Here is an 18,755-nt window from a genome sequence, read left to right as displayed (position 1 = left end):
GATAGTTGATCATTCCTTCTTATGCTAGTCCATAACTAGGATATAAATTTTATCTTTGTATGTTGAAAAAAATTTTACACAAGTCTTCTTGACCAGAATATAAGATTTTCCAAGACAAGAAGAAAATGATGATCAATTTTACATCCTTAGTACCAGACATGGTGCTTCCACAATAAATGTCTGCTAAATAAAGAGATGAAAAAAATAGATGATAAATGTATGATTACTAGATGACTGATAGATGCATCACATTCTTCTTTTCATGGGCCTCATAGGTTAAGATACACTAAGGGCAGAAATTAATATTGATTTTCAAAGGCAGGGTTTTAATGTAAAATGCAGATTTTTAATGTAGCAGGTTATATGTGAAGTATTTTTAAAATATGATTGAGTTGGCTTGGTTTCATATGTGCAATTAGCTTCTTCTTCCAAATATGTCAAATTATTCAGTGATTGCCAAGATCACACTTAGTAACATGCCCTATAGTAAGGATTAAGAACTCTTATAACATTCATTCTACTGGAGCCAACAAGAATGGCAGTGCAAAGTTAAATTCCATGTGTGCATCAAGGAAGAGAATGGCATAAGGGCAATGCTAATTACTTCTCATTCCTATCAAGGATGTATAAATACATTCTAGCTAAGATATCATATATATGAAAAATTTGAAAGGATTGACCTTTACTGTATGAGAGTGTAGAGCTAAAAGAAATTGAGATTTGAAAAAGCAAACAACCCATTAAAAGTGACCAGCATATTTATATCTGGGCACTTACACCCCTTTAAATTAACAAAGTACAGAAAAATTTAGAAGTGTCTACAGGAAATCCCTGAGGAACCAGAGATCACATTGCCAACATTTACTGGATCACAGAAAAAGCAAAGAAATTAAAAAAAAAAAAATCTTCTTCATTGACTATGCTAAAGCCTTTGACTTTATGGATCACAACACACTGTGAAAAATTCTTATAGAGATGGGAATATCAGACCATCTTACCTGTCTCCTGAGAAACCTATATGCAGGTCAAGAAGCAACAGTTAGAACTTGACATGGAACAAAGGATTGGTTCAAAATTGGGACAGGAGAACATCAAGGCTGTATATTGTCAACCTGCTTATTTTACTTCTATGCAGAGTACACCATGCAAAATGCCAGGCTGGATGAATCACAAGCTGGAATCAAGATTGCAGATTTCCAGGAGAAATATCCTCAGATATGCAGATGATACCACTCTAATGGCAGAAAGTGAAGAGGAACTAAAGATGAGGGTGAAAGAGAAGAGTGAAAAGGCTGGCTTAACACTCAACATTAAAAAAACTAAAATCATGGCATCTGGGCCCATCACTTTATGGCAAATAGATGGGGAAAAAGTGGAAAAGCGTCAGTTTTCATTTTCTTGGGCTCCAAAATCACTGTGGACAGTGACCAGAAGCCACAAAATTAAAACATGCTTGCTCCTTGGAATAAAAGCTGTGACAAACCTAGACAGCATATTAAAAAGCAGAGACATAACTTTGCCAACAAAGTTTCATATAGTCAAAGCTATGGTTTTTCCAGTAGTCATGTATGGATGTGAGAGTTGGACCATAAAGAAAGCTGAGCACAGAAGAATTGATGCTTTCGAAATGCAGTGCTGGAGAAGACTCTTGAGAGCCCCTTGGACAGAAAGGGGAATGAATCAGCCAATCCTAAAGGAAATAAACCCTGCATATTCATTGGAAGGACTGATGCTGAAGCTGAAGCTCCAATAACTTGGCCGTGTGACGTGAAAAGCAGATTCATTGGAAAAGACCGTGATGCTGGGAAAGATTGCTGGCAAGAGAAGAATGGACAACAGAGGATGGGGTGGTTGGATGGCATCAGTGACTCAATGAACATGAATTTGAGCAAACTCTGGGAGGTACTGAAGGACAGGGAAGCCTGGCATGCTGTAGTTTATGGGGTTGCAAAGAGTCAGAAACAACTTAGCAACTGAACAACAATAGGCAATCGCAGAGAGACGGTAGTAAAAACACTCTGTTTATGAAAAAAAAAATCTCTACTAGTCCCATAGAACAGTCTTGCTTTGACACAGCCTTAGATCATTAGATAATCTAGTATATCCATATTCCTGATGATCAAGAACTTGCTGGTAGATTTAGAGGCTGAGGGGCCAATTTGGTTCATTGAAGGAAGGATGTATTTTTGTTTGTGTTTTGAGTATTTTATAATGGAAAAAATAAAATATAAACATTTTCTCTGTTTTCAGAGTCACTTACATTAAGTAACAGGAAGCAGTTTTAAAAACCATTCATTCATAATATAAAAGTATCATCAACACAGGAATTGCTGTTTAGAGTGATAATGAAGACTGTTTTCACACAGTGGAAGCTATTTTAGTTCTCTTTCTTTAGCTGTTTGCTGTATCCAGCAGTTCACATTGTCAGCAAAGTTAATGCTGGATGTGGAACCTTACTCCTGCTTTTTAAACTAAGTTTATAAAGAGGCAAATGACTTACAAGAAAAAAAATCAACTCTTACTCAGAAAATATGGACCTATGACTTCTCCAAAGAGAAAAGAAAAAAGAAAAAATTCTTAAAGGCATTTTGATCATTTAATGGGTTCTTCGTAATCCAACCCAACTTTTCTCTGATCTAATATAAACACTTAAAATATACCAAATTGACCACTAATAGCTTAAGTCCTAAGATCACTACACACTAAATCCAAAATAAAATTGCACTTTTCACACCTAAGGGTAGGTCAAGATGGTGGGAAAAAATAATTTTGTGCTCATATCCTTTTCCTTTTGTGATTCTGGTTGATTTAAACAGTTGTGTTTTTTTATTTTTCCCCTCTACTTAAGCTAAGTATAATAACAATCGCCTGCTCTCTCACTGTATCTTACACACCTACCTAGTAATCCAATTTTTAAAGAAGTTTTGGCAGTAGAAGTTGTGACTTTTGATATAATAACATCAAATTTTGCTTTACCCAATGTACCACAGATTTCACAGTGAATGTTCTCACCTTCAAAGCAAGAAAGTAGTCTTTTTTTTTTTTTAATAGGGGACATTTTCTTTTGAAATTTGTTTTTGAGCCAGTTTTCAAAACCTTAAATTTAGCCTCATTACATTAAATAATTTCCTTTGGAGTCAGAGTCATGCTGCTTGAATTTTTACTCATTTTACTCAGTAAACTTGGCTCTCAATGGCTAATGTCTGCTTCCAAAAACCAAATCCAATTTCAAATCATGATTCTACCATCAATCTGAGATATTAAAAAAAATTTACCATGGAATCTTGAAGGCATTAACATAAGAGATAGTTTCCAAAATGTTTTAAACAGTCAGAACACCATTGAAATATTTCCCTTCATTCCAAATGAATGCTCTAATGAGGGCAATGTTTATCAGAAAATCTTAAATCTGTTACATTTGAAAAATAGTCACATTATGCAATAGTCACAAACTCATGAGAATATAATGTCCATCCCTTTTTTCATTTACTCTGAGCATTTTAAAATCTAAATTAATTACTGTAGTCTAGAAGATCAGGACTCAGTTTCCTTGTCTGATCTCCATGCTCTCCTTCTATTCCAGATACTCTGGCCATTTTCAAAACTACACCAAACACACTCCTTTCTCTGGCCTCTGCCTATTGTTTTCTCAAAATGGAAAGTTCTATTAACAAATGATCTAAAAGCTTGATTTTTAACTATACTCAGATCACTAATCAACTGTCACCAATTAGAAAGGCCTCCATGATCACTCTATCTAAATGCCTTCACCCTTTCTACCTTGATGTTGAAGCTGAAACTCCAATACTTGGGCCACCTCATGTGAACAGTTGACTCATTGGAAAAGATCCTAATGCTGGGAAGGATTGGGGGCAGGAGGAGAAGGGGATGACAGAGGATGAGATGGTTGGATGGCATCACCAACTCGATGGACATAGGTTTGGGTAAACTCTGGGAGTTGGTGATGGACAGGGAGGCCTGGCGTGCTGTGATTCATGGGGTCGCAAAGAGTCGGACACGACTGAGCAACTGAACTGAACTGATTGTCTTCTTGTTATCACATGATATCACACCTTCTGTTTATTATTTGACTCCTACACAGGAATGCAAGGTACATGAGGTCAAGTGGTTTGTTTTGTTCGTCACTGAATTCACAATGCCTAAAACAGCACATCAAATACAGTAAATGGTCAAGAAATATTTGTCAAATATTGAGTGATGAACTGAAAAATGTACTTAATCAGCATCACCCCACCTTGTCTTAGATGAGGAAAAGAGAAGAAAGAAAAACACTCTCTTCAAGGAGCTCACAGTCTATTAGAAGACAGAGGCATGTAAACAGTCACAAATAGCTTTAAGCATAATAAGAGTAATATACCATATATGGTAAAAAATAAGAAAGACATAACTTAATATTCAGTCAACTAATTTTCCACCAGGAAAGGTAATTTTGAGATGAATCAAGAATCAACTGGATTCTAACAGACAAAAAAAAAAAAATACAGAAACAACAAACAGATCGATTCACTTTAACAAATTTAAAGTGTTTATCAGATAGGAGGTTCTGTACTCTGCTAAACACTAACAATATAGTAAGTACTGCTAATGAGCCTATGATACATTGGGTGGTAAATAATTTCATATATAGAAGAAGTATTTTGAGAGTAATATGCATGAGTGAATTCAAAGAAAAGAAACTTCCCAGCCATTTAGATGTTCCCAAGATTCCATATCCCCTATCCTTCAACAGGTATTCTTTTCCAAAATCTTTTTTTTGGGCGGGGGGGATATGAAGAAACTCATTTTTTTTTCATTTATTTTTATTAGTTGGAGGCTAATTACTTCACAACATTTCAGTGGGTTTTGTCATACATTGACATTTGATCTGCCTCAACTGGACTTCTGCCCCTTTCAAGCAAATAAGCTTAACTAAAACACTTCTGAAATGAGAAGGAGGGGCAGGAACTGACTGCATATGGTCTGAGGGAACATTGTGAAATGAAGAAATCTATATCTTGATAAGGGTGTATGTTAACCATGAATATATATTTGTCAAAATTCATAAAATAGTATATGTAAAATATATGCATTCTGTTGAATTTAAGTTGTATCTCAATAATGCAAGAGCATATTGTAACAAGAAATCCATGTGAATAAGTTTTGCTGTTTTATTCAGTTTTTAAAACAATATGTCTAGCCTGTTTGCCAAAATAGGAAAGTGTCAATCATTCCTACTTGCAACAAAATAGCTTAGAGATGTATATTGGGACATACATCTTTTTATATCATTTTTTGCAGTAATACATACCTTATGGTATATATTTAACAAAGGTCCCCATTCCTAACTTTGTATTACTTGTATTCATTATCAAACCACCAGTTTGTTTCTTGAAAACTTAGCAGTAGCCACAGGAATTAAACAATAGTTTATCCAGTCAATAAGCATAACATATCCCACTTGCTATTTCATTGGAAACTTTTTTAAAAGAGGAGGAGGAATTCCATCTAATAAATTTTCATACTGAGAGATTTATTGAGGCAGATCAGACTACAAAATAATGTTTTAAATTAGAACACTGAGTCTTTTTAAACCAGTCACTTCAAAGTAGACCCTTTTCTTGCTTCAAAGCAGTGTTAATAAGGGATGTATCAAAGCAGGTTTGGAGCAGTAATAGGCATGTTTTCAAATGGCATCTTTAATTTCTGCATATGACTTACTTTAGCCATTGGAGAATTATCACAGGATTAAGCTATAACTCAGTAGGCACTTGCATTGGAGGTCTTAATATAGGACTTAAAAAAAATGAATAATTATTGTTTCCTTTCCCCTTTCCATATAGTAAATCACTAACTATATAGGGATGACTAGTCATGGTAGGAAATAGTAACATGATAATAATAATAATAATTCATATTATTGCAAGGAAAAAATAGCTTTTAAAACTGCTTTCTGTTCTATAACAATTGAAAGTGAGACAATACATTGCTCTCCAGGGCATTCATGCATGACATCAGTCTTTAGGTTATTAGCAGCATGTATCATTAGCCATTAAGATGGTGAGACTAGGATTGTGCAAATGTCAGAATGAGATTAGCAATGTGAATTTACTGTTCTAACAGACTGAGTCTAGTATGACCGTGGGGCTTTTATAAGTTTAAGTAGCAAATGGTTTGACTACATTTATCCATTGGTTAATCAATGGTTTCCTTCTGGACATTTTTGCATTTAGGTGGAAAATTTTCTAATTTGAGTTGATTTATAGAGAGGAGGCAAGTGAATGTGAGGGTTTGGGTCATTGCAGGTACAGGCTCAATACTGCCAGTGCTGAATGACCTTGGTATACAAAAATTACCAGTCTCTCTGGTCTTCTTTATTCTATAAATAGTCAGAGAGATGTGTTTTGCCACAATTTTAATACTCACCATGTTGTGTTTATAATCACTTACTTTTTGGATTTTCACAGACTTTTATAATTTTATACTTTCTGAGGTCAATGTCAACCTCTCATTTTCATCCAATATCTCAAAGTTCCTCTTCTTTTCTTGGCCTCACTTAAGGATTATGCAAGAAATGACAAATATTGCAAAATGGCAAAATATTCTGTTTTTCATTTGAATCAGCATTTATAAAAATGTATTCTTTGAGTTCCAATGTGTCTTAGGTTCTCTTGAGGTCTGTGGTGGGCAGCTGCCACAAAAGCCTCCTCAGATCTTAACAACCACTATTCAAATTTTTGTCTCTGTAAGTTTTGGCTATTCTAATTATCTCATACAAGCAGCATCAAATAGTATTTGCCTTTGTGTGACTGGCTTATTTCACTTAGCATAATGTCCTCAAGTATCATCCATTTTGCAGCATAGAAACAATCCCCTTTCTTTTTAAGGTTGAATGATATTCCGTTGCTCATGTATACAAATATTGCTTCCAACATGCATCCTTCTGCCAGTGGACACTTAGGTTGTTTCGTTTTAGTTTCTGTGGATAATCCTGTGATCCACATGAGAGGACAAAGCTCTATCTCTTCAAGAGCCTGATTTTAATAATTTTATATATATACCCAGAAGTGGGACTGCTGGATTGTACACTTAGGCATTTGTTAAGAAAGTAGTTCTCAAGTTAAATACTGTTACTGAAATAATAATAATACTAATACAGGGTTCTGAACACTTTCATCTATTGCTTCTTTGAAAATCTTATAAAAATTACTGAAAAAATATGAAAAATGAAACCAAAATTCTGGAAAACAAGAGCGTGACATTATATTTTAGAGTTATGTCAAGAAATGGGAACTATATGAGATATTTTAATAGAAAACATAACATTTGTTATACAGGTGTTGGAAAGCAGAAAGAGCTAAACCATTTCTGAGCTAAAACAGATATCGGTAACTCCAGGAAGCAGTTAAAATTCTTACGGCAGAAAATATAAAGGAGAAGAAATGATAAAGTTATTAAAACCAGGAGATTGGAGAAGAAATATTCCCTAGTCCCTCCATGACTGTTAAGTGTACCATTCTGCTAAAACTCCATTTCACTAAGGGCATATGACTTGCTGCTCACTGCTGACACTTCTGAGGGAACAAGGAATGACTGTGGCTGGGAGTGGCAGAGAAATAACAAACTTAGAACCTATAGCTGTCCATTGTCCCTTGCGGAGGGAAAATGCCCAGAGCTGAAAACAAAAGGCAAGTTTTTCTTCCTTTCTTCTGCCTTCCACTCTCTGTTTCCTTTGCTCCCCCATTTGCACAACCTCTGGAAGCCAGCTGACTATGACATGCATAAAATATTTAGTTGCAGAATCTCATCTCCAACATTAGAAAAAAAAAATTAAAGAGAGGGCTTGCAGGTGAGGGGAAATAGGTAAAGAATTAGCACAGTGACAAGAGTAGGAAGAGAAATTTGAGGAATTTTGGGAAGATGCTGTGGTAGATTGATTAAAATGGCCCAAGTTTTCATTCTTCCTTTTATTCATATTCCTTGCAAAAGACCTCATTTCCTGGTGGTTCAGTAAAGAATCTGCGTATAATGCAGGAGAACTGGGTTCAATCCCTGGGTTGGGAAGATGCCCTGGAGAAGGGAACGGCTACCCACTGCAGTATTCTTGTGTAGAGAATCCCATGAGTGGGTAGTCTGGTGGGCTCTAGTCCACAGGGTCACAAAGAGTCAGACGCGACTGAGCAACTAACTTTTTCACACGTTTCACTGCTCTTATCAAGATATGAAGTTTAAATCTTTACTCTTTAATAGTGTCTGGTCTTGAGATTTACTTTGACAAAAAGAATATGCTAGAAAAGGCAGAGTGCTCATCTCAAGCCTAGGTCTCAAAAGTCATGTGCTTCTGCTTTCACTCTGAGGACACTGCCTCCTCCATGAGAATCTCAGAAAGTCCTTCTGAAAGATGGGAGCTCCCACAGAGGAGAGAGGAGGCATCCTCACTGAGGCCATCCTAGACCATCCAACTCCCAGCGTAGTTTAGAACCTCGTTTAAAAACTTGAGAAAACAGGAAGTTATGCCCAGGAGTCAGTTTATATTTCTTTTTATTTTGATTCCTTTGCCTGTCAGCTCCATGTTCATGAAATTCAACAAGAGACCTGTCTGTGAGTGCCCTGCTCATAGAATCACACTACTGCACAGGAATTCCATTTCAGCTGAGCGCAATTATCAACCTATGAGACAAGAACTTCAGAAGGCCAAATATTTCAGGAATCTCATAGCAAGGATGTAAAAGATGAACAAACAAAAAGAATTTAGCCTAGAGGAAAAATATATAATTCATTAAGTAGAAATTTAGAATATATTTCTAATAAGACACTTTAATCTTCATCAAGTACATAGAAGTTGTTATGATCTTAAAAATATAGACATTGAGTAATAGAGTCATCTGAAAGTTAGAAAAAAAGATTGTTAGTCTAAAGATTAACCTATAATCAGAAAGAAAAACTGAAAAATTTATTCCTAAATTATATTTAAAAAACAAAATATAAAGAAGAGATCAGGAAAAAATAGACACACATACATTAGATTTTGAACTTCAAGTTTTTAGGAGTTCATAGAAGAGTCACAATGGGATGGAAGAAACAAACAAAATTGATAGAACAATATTCTCCTGTGTTTTAATTTTTGAATGGAAAGTTTTAAAATGGAAAAAGCTTATTGAGGGCCAAGAAAGATAAATAAAGACAACTCACAGTAAGACACAACCTTGAATAATTCTAAAATTGCAAGTATAGAGAATATTCTGAAAGCTTCTAAAGAGAAACAAATATGTATGTGTACACACACACATATGCATGTGCATATACACACAAACGCACATATACACAACACTATCAGAAAAGTGATGAGTCATCCTAATTTTATATCCTTATTGAAGATTAGAAGATAGTGCCTTAAAAATTCTGATCAAAAATTATTTTGAGCAGTCTTATATATAGATCCACTTGGCAACATAGATGTCCATTAGCAGACAAATGGATAGGAAAGCTGTGGTACATATACACAGTGGAATATTACTCAGCTATTTAAAAGAATGCATTTCAATCAGTTCTAGTAAGGTGGATGAAACTGGAGCCTATTATACAGAGTGAAGTAAGTCATAAAGGAAAACACCAATACAGTATATTAACACATATATATGGAATTTAGAAAGATGGTAATGATGACCCTATATGTGAGACAGCAAAAGAGACACAGATGTAAAGAACAGACTTTTGGACTCTGTGGGAGAAAGTGAGGTTGGGATGACTTGAGAGAATAGCAATGAAACTTATATATTATCATATGTGAAATAGAGCTCCAGGCCAGGTTCAATGCCTGAGACAGAGTGCTCAGGGCTGGTGTACCGGGATGACCCAGAGGGATGGGATGGGGAGGGAGGTGGGAGGGGGGTTCAGGATGGGGAACACATGTACACCCATGGCTGATTCATGTCAATGTATGGCAAAAATCACTACAATATTGTAAAGTAATGAGCCTCCAATTAAAATAAATTAATTAATTTAAAATTAAAAAACAAAATGAAAAAAGATCCACCTGTGCTGAGAAAAAGTAAAATACTTTCTGACAAGCCTTGAAGTATCATCACCCATGCACCAGCACTATTTTCAGAAAACAAAATCACATAATTGTATACTTCAACAAAACTTTTAAAGAGTAAGAGATGAACCATAACAAGTTTTGGTGAAGAAGTAAAGAAATTGGAATCCTCGTATATTGCTGGTGGGAATGTAAAATGATGTAGTTCTTTTGGAAAAAAAGTTTGAGCAGTTAAACAATGATTTAAAATTTGCCTAACACATTTTAGGCATTTAACCTAAAAATGTTAAACAATTACCATATAACCCAACAATTCTAACCCAACTCTTAGATATATGCCCAAGAAAACTGAAAACATTAAACCTTATACAAAATGACTCTAACATCATTATTCATAACAGCCAAAATGTGTAAATAACTCAAATGTCCAATAACTGATAAATACATAAATAAAATGTGATAAGTCCTACAATGGCATGTTATCCAGCCATAAAAAGGAATGAAGTACTGAAACACTATAATAAAATTACCCTTGAAAGCATAACACTAAGTTTAAAAAGTCAGACAAAAGAGGCCACCTACATGTATTATTCCAACAATTTGAAATTTCCAGGATAGAAAATCTATAGAACTATAAAGTAGATTACAGGTTTCTATGTGGAGGTACAAATAGTGAGTAAATGCTAAAGAGCATGGAGTTTCTTTAGTATTCTAGAATTAGATATGGTAAGCTCCCCACATACAAATGAGTTCTGTTCTGAGAGCATGTTCCTAAGTCCAATTTGTTAAGTCCCACAAGGTTACTCTAGGTACCCAATTAACACAATCAGCTATCTAGTACTGTACTATAATAAGCTTAAAATACTTCTCACACAAATGATGCTTTTTCAAAAAAAAAACACAAAAAATCAGGAAAACATTTTGAAACTTTCAGTACCCTGAAAAGTACTGTAGTTCAGTCCAACGGTGGCGCACAGGGGCTGGCATCAAGTCAACAGGCAAGAAGGGTTACTGACTGTAGGAGGGCGAGGAGGTGGGAGGTGGCAGGGATGAAGGATCGTCAGCAAAGGAAATGACAGGCGACCTGCAATTTTGCTCATGTCTGCCATTGAGGGCACAGACTTTGATTCTTTGATGGATTCAACTCTGTCCACTCTCTTGAAAAAATGATCCACTGACGTATGAATCTCTTCTTAGCAGATCCAGCTGAATTACCGCTGCTTTTACACTTGCTTCTGGACATCCCGGACTTGAAATAAAGATACTGTACCACTGTACAGAACACAGGATTGTAGAGTAAAGTGCACTAAGGCATGACCACGTATACAGGGTGTGCACACGTGACAATGTACTGAGGCACATGAGCTGACTTAAGTAACTCGGCATGTGAAAGCACGTGTGCACCTTTGAAAGTTCACAACTTGAAGACTTGCATGCAGGACACTTACTCTAGTTGTGACTGTCACACAAACTTGGGAATACAGTAAGAACCACTAACTGTACACTTTTAAAAGATGGCATTGTGATATGTTCATCGACAGAATAAATCATGAAAGGTATTTTTTTAAAAAAGCTTTAGCAAGCACTTCAGAGTTGAAGAGTTGAAAACTTAGGCCTAATACCTTTTAATTACAGAATAGTCAAATCTATAAAAAAATTTTTTTTAAATAGTTTAAAAAGGAAAACCACATGCCCTTCACTACAATTCAACAATTGATCTATTTTATTTAGGCTGAACTGTTTGGAAGTGAGATCCAGATAGTAAATCTCACTGCCAAAGATTAAATTATTAGCTTTTGAGTGTATTCTCTTATATAACATGTGTATGTTCATACCTAGAAAATAAGCAATAACTCCATAATATCTACCATCAAGTCCGTATTCTATCTTCCTAAATAGTCTGGGACTTTGTTCTTCTTTTTTGGCCCATAAACAACAGAACTTTATTTCTCATACTTCTACAGGCTAGAATTCTGAGATCAGGGTGGCAACGTAGTTAAGTTCTGGTGAGAAGCTTCTTCTGGGTTGCAAATACCAACTTCTCCTTGTATTGTCCCATGGCAAAGGGCAGGGAGAGCTAAATATTTTGGTTTTTAAATCTAGAATCCAAATCAAGAATCACATGATGAATGCCTTCAATCATTATGTTCATTTAGTTTAAATCTAGAATATTTTTAGTGATGTTGACTTTAAAGCATCCAAGCTACTTTTCTTGTGGAATGTTCCGCACTTTGAGTTGGCTTATTGTTTTTTCTCAATATATTCCTCTCTCCTGAATTTTCTGTAAATTGAAATTAGATCTAAAAATATAATTTGTTTCACATTAAACATTTTTGGCTAGAATAATTTCTAGTAATATCATGTATTTCATAAGTGCTACGTACAAGTGATGACAAGATTTTTTTTTTTTTGGTTAAGTTGTTAAGCACCAGATCTCTGTTGCAAGAGTCAGGTAAGCATTTGTAATCAGTTAGATGTGGGCTGATACTTTGGCACAGGGTAAATATATCATTTCTCAATTGAAAATGATACATACAAAGAAATGGAAAGATATTCTGGCATTGGAAGAAATAATATTGGTAAAATGTCCTTACTACCCAAAGAAATCTATAAATTTAATGCAATCCTTACCAAATACCCATGACATTTTTCACACAACTAGGAAACATAATTCAAATATTTATATGGAACCACAAGAGACCTAAAGCATTCTTGAAAAAAAAAAGAACAAGGCTGGAGGTATCCCTGACTTCACACTACATTACAAAGTTGCAGTAACCAAAACAACTTGGTACTAACACAAGGACAGACACAAAAATAGATCAACAGAACAGAATAATAGGGAGCTCACTCATAAATAAACTCATGCACCCATTGTCATTTAGTCTACAACAAAGAGGGCAAGAATATACCGCAAAAAAAAGACAGGTCTCTCAGTAAGAGGTGTTGGGAAAGCTGGACGGCCACATTTAAAGAATAAGATTAGGATATTAACGCACAATAAATACAAAAACAATCTCAAAATGGATTAAATATTTAAATGGAAACCATAACTTCTAGAAGAGAACATAGACATGACACACTTTGATATAAATTATAGCAAAAAATTTGGGGGTTTTCTCCTAAAACAAAAGAAATCAAAGTAAAAATAAACAAGGGTCCTAATTAGACTTGAAATATTTTGCACAGAAAATAAATCACTGACAAAATGAAAATACAAGCTACTGAATAAGTGGTTAATACCCCAAATATATAAATAACTCATACTACTCAACATCAAAAATAAATAAATAAACTGATTTTAAAAATGAGTCAAAGACCTGAATAGACATTTATCCAAAGAAGACATACAGATGGCTAAGGGGAACATGGAAAATCACTTATCACTAATATTAGAGAAACGAAAATCAAAACAACCATGAGACATCACCTCACACCTGCCAGAATGATGGACATCAAAAAGTCTACAAATAGGGACTCCCCTGGTGGTTCAGAGGTTGACTCCATGCTTCCATTGTAAGAGGTGTGAGTTTGATCCCTGGTCAGAGAACTAAGACCCCACATGCTGCACTGCATGGTCAAAAAAAGTTTAAAAATAGCAAATGTTGGAGAAGGTATGGAGAAAACGAAATCCTTGTACACTGTGGGTGGGAATGTAAATCAGTGTAGCCACGATGGAAAACAGTATATAGGTTCTTAAAAATAAATAAAGAAAGCAATCATATGACCCAGCAATTCCAGTCCTGGATATATATCCAAAAAAAGCAAAAAGACTAACTGGAAAAGATGTATGCAAACCAGTGTCCGTAGCAGCATTATTTACAATACCAAGATATGAGAGCAACCAAAGTGCCCATTGACAGATGAATGGGAAAAGTTTTCAATTAGCAATAATCGCGCCTCAGATAAACCTCGTTGGCTAGGATACTGCCACTGCGCAAAGCTTGACAGATGAATGGATAAAGGAAATGTGGTGTTTAAAACGGGATTTCTCAGGCACAAAAAAAAAAAAGAATGAAAATCTGCCATTTGCAACAATGTGTGTGGATCTAAAAGGATATTTTGCTTATAGATAAAGACAAACACCCTATGTTATTACTTATATGTGGAATATAGAAACAATACAAATGAATGTATATAATAAAACAAAAACAGACTCACAGACAGAAAACAAACTATACACTACTGTGGCATAAAATGGATAACTAATAAAAACCTATCATATAGCACAGGGGAAATCTGTTCAATGCTCTGTGGTGAGCTAAATGGGAAGGAAATCCAAAACAGAGGGGATATATATATTCACATATAGCTGATTCACTTTGCTGTGCAACAGAAACAAACACAACATTTTAAAGCAACTATACTGCAAAAAAAGTTAATTAAAAAAAGAAAACAAACAAGTAGTATCTAGTAAGGAGAGAGAAGAGGGAAAGGGGAGGATAGTAGTTTGGGGTTAGGCGATGCAAACTAGAAAAAAGCAACAAGAATATAATATATTATACAGCACAGGGGAATATAGCCATTATTTTGCAGTTACTGTAGATAGTATATAATCTATACCAGTATCAAATCACTATGCTATACATCTGAAACTAAAATAATATCATAAGTCAATTATACATCAATTAAAAAATAGTATTCCTCAACAATATCTCAGCCAACAGTCTGATCAGTGGTTAACGGGCTGTATCTGATCCAATTTTTTACATTGGGTATTAAAAAACGACATGCGCTCTTTACATTTCCTTCTACATTTCTTAGCTGTAATTCATCTTTAAGAAGTTTTTCTCTTCACCCAGACCCCATATGTCCTCTCTCTCTCTTTAAATGCCATTATGGATTGTAAAGATTTAAATATGTAGTATATTATAATTAATTATTGCATTTCTGATGCTAAAATGGTTGCAAATTGGCCTGTGGAACCCCTTCACATCAGTTCCATTCAACAGAGTTGCATTTGTTTTGGAGCAGTCCTTGTTTCCTGGCACAAATACTTTGCACTCAATTTGTATTACGTGGGTCCCAGATATTAGAGGTCTCACTTTGAAAACACCAATAAAACAAACAAAACTATCTGCAGCTCTTAAAATGCATGCAACAAATTTATGGTACCAAATGCTCCTTTGCATGATATAATTTCTTAGTGTTGATTCTTTTACTTCCATCAACGTATTGTTAACTAGACTCATTTTCACTCTGCTGACAAAATTTTCTCAAATACTTACTTCTTCCCTGGCTCTAGGACTAGAGCCTTCAGTTCAGCAGAGTTCAGTCGCTCAGTCGTGTCCGAATCTTTGCAACCCCATGAATCGCAGCGTGCCAGGCCTCCCTGTCCATCACCAACTCCCGGAGTTTACTCAAACTCATGTCCATCGAGTCGATGATGCCATCCAGCCATCTCATCCTCTGTTGTCCCCTTCTCCTCCTGCCCCCAATCCCTCCCAGCATCAGGATCTTTTCCAATGAGTTAACTCTTCACATGAGGTGGCCAAAGTATTGGAGTTTCAGCTTCAGCATCAGTCCTTCCAATGAACACCCAGGACTGATCTCCTTTAGGATGGACTGGTTGGATCTCCTTGCAGTCCAAGGGACTCTCAAGAGTCTTTAACACCACAGTTCAAAAGCATCAATTTTTTAGCACTCAGCTTTCTTCACAGTCCAACTCTCACATCCATACATGACCACTGGAAAAACCATAGCCTTGACTAGACGAACCTTTGTTGGCAAAGTAATGTCTCTGCTTTTTAATATGCTATCTAGGTTGGACTAGAGCCTTAGGTGGACCCTAAATCATAGGTATAGTATGTTTCAATTCTGATGAAATACAGACATGTCACTAGTATGTTCCAAGCATTTTATATGTATAACTGTATATAAACCATTTTCCATGTGACTAAGCACTAATACACATATACATATACATACTTATGTATAGGTATCAAATGGTAAGTTTCATGAAACATGTATTTTCTACATGTGAAATATTTTTGTATTTTCTATTATGTTATATTTCATTATAAAAATTGATTTTACCACCAACTAATGATCACTGGTCCAGAATTTTAAATAAAAAAGAGGACTAAAGGATACAAGAGAAGTGTATTTTTCCAACAGGACACTATGACTAAGTCAAGAAGAATACTGAAGAAGAAGATTAAGTCTATGAATCAGGTGATGTGGGACTAAGAAAGTACTGACATCAAGAGGTAAGCTACAGTTGTATATCAAAGAAAGGTAATGCCAAAGAATGCTCAAACTATCACACAATTGCACTCATCTCACACGCTAGTAAAGTAATGCTTAAAATTCTCCAAGCCAGGCTTTAGCAATACTTGAACTGTGACCTTCCAGATGTTCAAGCTGGTTTAAGAAAAGGCAGAGGAACCAGAGATCAAATTGCCAACATCCGATGGATCATTGAAAAAGCAAAAGAACTCCAGAAAAAATATCTATTTCTGCTTTATTGACTAAGCCAAAGCCTTTGACTGTGTGGATCACAATAAACTGAGGAAAATTCTGAAAGAGATGGGAATACTAGCCCACCTGACCTGCCTCTTGAGAAACCTGTATGCAGGTCAGGAAGCAACAATTAGAACTGGACATGGAACAACAGACTGGTTCCAAATAGAAAAAGGAGTACATCAAGACTGTATATTGTCACCCTGCTTATTTAACTTAGATGCAGAGTACATCATGAGAAATGCTGGGCTGGAGGAAGCACAAGCTGGAATCAAGATTGCTGGGAAAAATATCAATAACCTCAGATATGCAGATGACACCACCCTTATGGCAGAAAGTGAAGAACTGAAGAGCCTCTTGAAGAAAGTGAAAGAGGAGAGTGAAAAAGTTGGCTTAAAGCTCAACATTCAGAAAACTAAGATCATGGCATCTGGTCCCATCACTTCATGGCAGATAGATGGGGAAACAGTGGAAACCATGGCTGACTTTATTTTTCTGGGCTCCAAAATCACTGCAGATGGTGATTACAGCCATGAAATTAAAAGACACTTACTCCTTGGAAGGAAAGTTATGCCCAACCTAGACAGCATGTTAAAAAGCAGAGACATTACTTTGCCTACAAAGGTTCATCTAGTCAAGGCTATGGTTTTTCCAGTGGTCATGTATGGATGTGAAAGTTGGACTATAAAGAAAGCTGAGTGCTGAAGAATATGTGCTTTTGAAGAGTGGTGTTGGAGAAGACTCTTGAGAGTTCCTTGGACTGCAAGGAGATCCAACCAGTCCATCCTAAAGATCAGTCCTGGGTGTTCATTGGAAGGACTGATTAAGCTGAAACTCCAATACTTTGGCTACCTGATACAAAGAGCTGGCTCATTTGAAAAGCCTCTGATGCTGGGAAAGATTGAGGGCACGAGGAGAAGGGGAAGACAGAGGATGAGATGATTGGATGGCATCACCAACTCATTGGACATGAGTTTGGGTAAACTCTAGGAGTTGGTGATGGACAGGGAAGCCTGGCGTGCTGTGGTTCATGGGGTCACAAACAGTCGGACATGACTGAGCAACTGAACTGAACTGAACTGAACTGTGTATCAAATACATATGGGTGCGCATATACATAGTTTTTCTTTTTTCTATCATTTTTTCTATTATGCTTATAACATCTTAATTGATCTACACTAAATCATTCAAGGTATTCTTGAAAAAGTGTTTGAAATTTTTATACTGTCATAGAATATTGTGCTTATTTGACAACTGTATCATTGCTGACATAAACATCTCCCTCTGGAAAGATGAAAACCATGACTCCCTTCCAATTGCCTCCAATATTGTGTTTATTCCATTTCATTTCTCAACAGGGCTATGAAAATTACCTTATCATGAGTCTCTCCACTGCTGTTCTTTGCCTCTAATTCCAGGTCAAGCTATCACTCATATTTCCACTGACCAATGCAATGTCACTTAAAACCTCCATTAAACTACTGCATACTACAAAGAGGAGTGCATTGGTAAATTATCACAAGTTTAGTTACTTTAAAAAAACACAAATTTATTGTTATATATTGGGTTTTAAGGGAGAATATGTTCCTTGTCACCTGGTTAATCCAGGATATTTCCATCTCAAGGTCCATAAATTAATCACATCTAAATAGTCTTGTTTGCTGTATTAGGTGATATATTCACAGGTTTAGGCGATTAAGACATGGACATCGTTGGAAGTGTACATTATCTTTCTACTACAAGAAGTAACTAAAATTGCTTTAGCATGTCAGACAAACCACTGCACTATTTCCTGTTTCCTAGCCTATCTCCTGCCTCTTCTCAAGCCCCATGAAGTCATGCCAGGATCCTTTCAGCAAATGAACTTTGTCAAATAACATTATTTTTCAGGTCTTTATATCTTTTAACAGTCTGTTTCTTTTGCCTCTGAAATCCTCCCCCACTTCTCCATCTGTTGAACTCCAACTCAGTTTTTCAAGACAGCACAAATGGCATCTCTTTGTAAAATGATATACTCCCACATGGAATTCTCAGTCACAAGCAAATTGTTCCTTATCATAATGCTTTGTTTAAACCCTCCTGGGAAGTTTATAACATTAGATTGTAATGTTTGTCTCCTGGTCTTTCTTTCCAAATAGAATGTCAGGTTCTCAAGAGACTGAGCTACTCATCCCTGTGTTCCAGGGTACTTCTATCCAATTAAAAAAAAAAGAAAGACATTAAGTAAACAAAGGAAAAAAAATGTTCAACAAAAGCC

At 35.8% G+C, this 18,755-nt stretch overlaps 1 pseudogene; it reads right to left on the bottom strand.

The window, feature by feature from the left end:
• Positions 1-13,850: 13,850 nt before the first annotated feature.
• On the bottom strand, positions 13,851-13,981 carry LOC139039544 (U4 spliceosomal RNA; annotated as a pseudogene).
• Positions 13,982-18,755: the final 4,774 nt, after the last annotated feature.

Source organism: Odocoileus virginianus, chromosome 18 (assembly GCF_023699985.2).
Source record: "Odocoileus virginianus isolate 20LAN1187 ecotype Illinois chromosome 18, Ovbor_1.2, whole genome shotgun sequence".
Lineage (NCBI taxonomy): Eukaryota > Metazoa > Chordata > Mammalia > Artiodactyla > Cervidae > Odocoileus > Odocoileus virginianus.
The sequence above is the reverse complement of the archived record's forward strand: the minus strand, read 5'-3'. Positions and strand labels throughout refer to the sequence as shown.